The sequence below is a fragment of the Peromyscus maniculatus genome, chromosome 1 (assembly GCF_049852395.1).
Source record: "Peromyscus maniculatus bairdii isolate BWxNUB_F1_BW_parent chromosome 1, HU_Pman_BW_mat_3.1, whole genome shotgun sequence".
In the NCBI taxonomy this organism is placed as follows: domain Eukaryota; kingdom Metazoa; phylum Chordata; class Mammalia; order Rodentia; family Cricetidae; genus Peromyscus; species Peromyscus maniculatus.
In genome coordinates this window covers 103,588,719-103,593,688 of record NC_134852.1, presented here as the reverse complement: position 1 = coordinate 103,593,688, position 4,970 = coordinate 103,588,719, and positions in this window count along the sequence as shown.

Here is a 4,970-nt window from a genome sequence, read left to right as displayed (position 1 = left end):
CTTTCGTTTGTATTTCTTGAGTGACTTTAGAATGTGACCCTTTTTCATGTGTTTTAAAACATGAGTGTAGTGCCAGCTATAAGCCACACTCCTAGATACAATAAAGATAGGGACAATTAAGTAAGACTTGTAATGTTTTGTGGTGGCAGTTGGCAGGCTTTCTTCATGTGATTTCTTTGGTTATAGCACCAAAGGCTACTCTAGTTTATGAATAAAATTTAGCCACTCCAAAAGTACAGTGTGAAATCTGCTTTTGCCTTACTTAATAATCAAGGTAGATAAATACAAAAATGTAAACACTCATACCAAACTATTAAGAGAATTATTAAGGAATAGTCTGTAGAAGTGGTCTTTATAAGAATGGAATGCATATTGATAGTTAATCATTGGAGTTCAGTTTGAAAGTTAATTTTTTTTTTAAAATGTGTGTGGGTGTTATGCCTTATATGTAGGTCTGTGCATCATCTGTGTATCTGTCTGGTGCCCAAGGAGGCTAGAAGAGGGCATTAGATCCCTTGGAACTGGAGTTGCAGCCAGTTGTAAGCTGCTGTGTGGACATTGGGACCTGGACTTTGGGTTTTCTGCAAGAGCAGCTTTGTGCTCTTGCAGCCCTCTTATTTTTTCCAAAACATGTATGGTTAAACCATGGTAATTTGGTGCATTTTCATGCAAGCAAACCAAACTCCCATATACATTAAAAAAACAAAAACAAAAAACCAAGCCACAAAAACCTTAATAGTCTCTAGTAGCAAAATATAAATGCATTATAGGACAGCACAACTGATGCTATACATGAACACTGCTGTGAAAGAATTGTACTGTCCAATAATGTAGGCCATATTTCCTGCTGTACATTCTTTTTTCTTGTAAGACCACTGATAGCTACTACCAAATACTTAGAAGGCGGCCAAGAAAAGGTCTGTAGGTTAAAAAAAAATACTGGTAGGTGGGAAGGTGAGAAAGGTAGAATTACCAAAAAGGAAAAAAAAAAGTAAGTTAAATTATAAAAATACAAGATTAAGACAGTACATGAGCAAGGCATCACGTATACCCTTAATCTCAGTACTTGGAGGCACCTGGAGGATCTCTGGATTCAAGACCAGCCTGGTCTACAAAACAACTTCAAGATCTTGTCTCAAAACAATACACAACTAATATTATGAGGGCATAACAGCTCATATGAGTGCCTAGGCTAGGTGCAACTAGTATGGACAGGAGGCAGTAAAGATACTTAAAGAGCTGCTATTGAAATTAAGCTCTGGACAAATGGGTTTAAGACAAAGAAGGAATGAATTGTAATAGAGGCATTACTGCTGAGATTTAGCTTTTTTTTCTGGGATGACTAGTGGAATTCACATTTGGAACTGACAGTTTCTAATTCTCACTTTCTCCTTGTAAGAGGCCAACTGTGACTTAGTGGGTCTTAATCAAGACCACCTGATAAGAACCTCCAAGTTGACTCTGAACAGCTAACCATCCTAGAAATGGACAGAATTAGACTTCAGTTCCAAAGATGGAAAATGTCTACCCACAGCTCTGGAGATAGAAATATCAACTACAGCTGGGCGGTGGTAGCGCACGCCTTTAATCCCAGCACTCGGGAGGCAGAGGCAGGCAGATCTCTGTGAGTTTGAGGCCAGCCTGGTCTACAGAACAAGATCTAGGACAGGCACCAAAGCTACACAGAGAAACCCTGCCCTGAAAAACAAAACAAAACAAAACAAACAAAAAAGTATCAACTGCACTGCAAAGTACCACAATACAAACTAAAGCTTCAGAAGACATCTGAATTTAGTTTTGGGGGAATAGAGATAGTTTAGCAATTAAGAGCACTTGGTGCTCTTACAGAGAACCTGGGTTCATATCCCAGTACCCTCAATGAGAGGATCACAACTTCTGTACTTCCAGTACCTGGGGATGATTCTTTGGCCTCTGCAGGCACCAGGCACCAGGCACCAGGCAGGCACGCACACATGCACGCACGCACGCACTCACAGATAAAATCCTGATAAAGATGAAAATTTTGAGTCCACATTAAAATAGTTTGTCACCTGGGCAGTGGCAGCGTATGCCTTTAATCCCAGCATGCGGAAGCAGAGCCAGGTAGATCTCTGTGAGTTCGAGGCCACCCTGGTCTACAGAACAAGGTCCAGGACAGGCACTAGAACACAAAGAAACCCTGTCTCGAAACCAAAAGTTTGTCTTCTAAAGTGAGATTTTGGGTTGATTTTACAATGTAATTTTTCCCAATGTAAAACTTTTGAACTTAGATGTTCTGGAAAATACAAAATCAAGATAAATTATGTTGGGAAGGACTATATAAATAGTGAATGGCTTAAAAAGAATTATATTCTACTTAATTTCTCAGTGCCTGACATTATAGCTGTATCAAAAAGTACATTAAGAGATCAATAAAAATTGTTCAGGAAATTCTAAGGTGTCTAAATATGCCTTCAGAAAGATAAAATGACCAGGTGTGGTGTAATCCCAGTCCTTCTAAGACAGGCAGGAAATTCAAAAGTTAAAGGTCAGTCTAGACTCCATAGGCCCTATATTAGATAGGTGCTGAGGCTATACAGTGGTAGAACATTTCCTTATGTGTAAGGCCCCATGTTTGAGCTATAAAATCAGAAAATGTGCAACGAGAGGAATGAAAAATTATAAGGCTGTTGTCAAGAAAAGCTTCAATTTGTGGGCCAGCGAGATGATCAGCATTTGGTAAAGGTACTGACTGCCAAGTCTTAGGAGCTAGGTACTAAAGAACCATGTCGTTCTGACTTCCACTCTAGCATGTGTGATCCTCTACCCACAGAAATAAAATTAAGGGAAAAAAAGGTGGCCTAAATTTGTATGATGGTAGAAGTTCTCTAATTCAAAACAGGGCCAGTTCCTTGAGGTAGAATGTTCTTCAGCAAACAGTAAACCAAGAGTCAAAAATTATCTATAGGATGTCCAAAGCAAGGACATGGTTGAGGGCATCAAAGGTAGTGGTGTGTCTTGAATGCATGGGCAGAACAGGGTGCAATGGCATGGTCCTAGCTACTTGGGAGATTGAGACAAGAAAATTACTTGAGCCCAGGGAGTTTGGGCAAAATAGTGAAACTGTCTTATTTTTAAAAGAAACAAGTTTATGGAGTACATAGGACAAAGGTATAGAAATAGTTGCCCTAAGCTGGCCCCACTCATAATGGGAGATCACTTGTCTCATCATCTCATGTTAGAAAAACAGAGGTAGGATCAAGAGATGGCTCAGCAGTTAAGAACACTGGCTGCTCTTCCTGAGGATTCATTGGAATCCCAGTACCACTATGGTAGTTCACAACCTTAACTCCAGACCCCAGGGTTTCAACGGTCTCCTCTGGTCTATGGGGGCACCAAGCACACTGTGATGCACAGACAAAAATTGCATACAAATAAAAAGTTTTAAAAAAAGAGACCAGTTAAAAACAAACTAGGTGTGGACAACTAACCATTACTAACTAGAAGTATAGTTTCCTATCTGAAAACAATTCCTAATCTCTGGAATGTTGACATGTCCACTCCAGTATGAATCTGCCTTGCTTCAATTGAGAAACTGCTTTTACTGTCAACTTACCTTGAAATCTATGCAATCCCATATCTTGATAGTTTTATTAAAACTGCTGTATCAATGACTTTGCCAAAACCAGTGTATTTTTCCTTAGCTTAATTGTGGACCATTACTTTTAAAACTATTTTCCGATTTATAGGACAGTTCATGTTTTTAATTTGCTTTTTCTTCTTCTTCTTCTTTTTTTTTTTCTTTCCCGTTTTTTGGTTTTTTTCGGAGACAGGGTTTCTCTGTGCAGCTTTGGAGCCTGTCCTGGAACTCACTCTGCAGACCAGGCTGGCCTCGAACTCACAGATCCGCCTGCCTCTACCTCTAAAGTGCTGTGATTAAAGGTGTGTGCCATGGCTGCCTGGCGTGTTTGCTTATTTTATAATAAAGATTTAAAAAACAAGTATAAAAATGTCTTCTTTCATGCCTCCTTTTTGTGGTCTATAATGTAATCACTTAATTTGGTATAGCTTCTTTCCAAACTTAAAATTCACTTAAGATTGAAGTGAGATTACATTCATTTTCTCTTTTTTTCTCCATTGCATTATAACCACATGAATTAATGCCTGTAGACTGCATGTCTACCACTATTATTTGTATTTTCTATCCTTAATAAAAAAAAATCATGCTGAGTACGTGTTTACATCATGTAAGAATGGGTGCACACATGAGACAGCAACTTGCAGCAGTCAGTTCTCTCCCACCATTATGTGGGTTTTCAGGATTCAATCCCGGTTACAGGCTGACTCATCTTCTCTCTGTACACCATCTTATAGACATAGTAAAACTTACTCAGCTGTTCTTTATGGACCTTCCTCATTCTAATTAACTGTAAAGTGTTACAGTGACTATGGTTATCTATCTGAGCAAGGTATTTGCAAGACTTTACATAGTCATTGCTTCATAGGTAATTTATATTTAAGTTTTTGAATTATGGTTATATTTGCTTCATATTTGGCAAGTATTCTGGCCTACTTTTCCTCTGGTGATACTTCCCAAGGATAGATTACTTTGGGGTATTCTTTTATGATCATATAGTTCTTGAGCCAACTTTTGGATATTTGTATTTTCTTAAATTATCCAAGTCAATTTTCCAAATTATTAGTGTAAGTTTTATAAAAGAATTTATTTTTTGGGGGCTGGAGAGATGGCTCAGAGGTTAAGAGCACTGGCTGCTCTTCCAGAGGTCCTGAGTTCAATTCCCAGCACCCAAATGGTGGTTCACAACCATCTGTAATGAGATCTGATATTCTCTTCTAAATAAATAAATAATCTTAAAAAAAATAATTTTTTTTTAAAGACCTCTATATACCTTGCTCCTCTTGTTTCCAATACTGTTTTTTCTTCTTTCTCAGATTTGCTGGGTCCATTGTGTAGGCTTATCTATTCTATA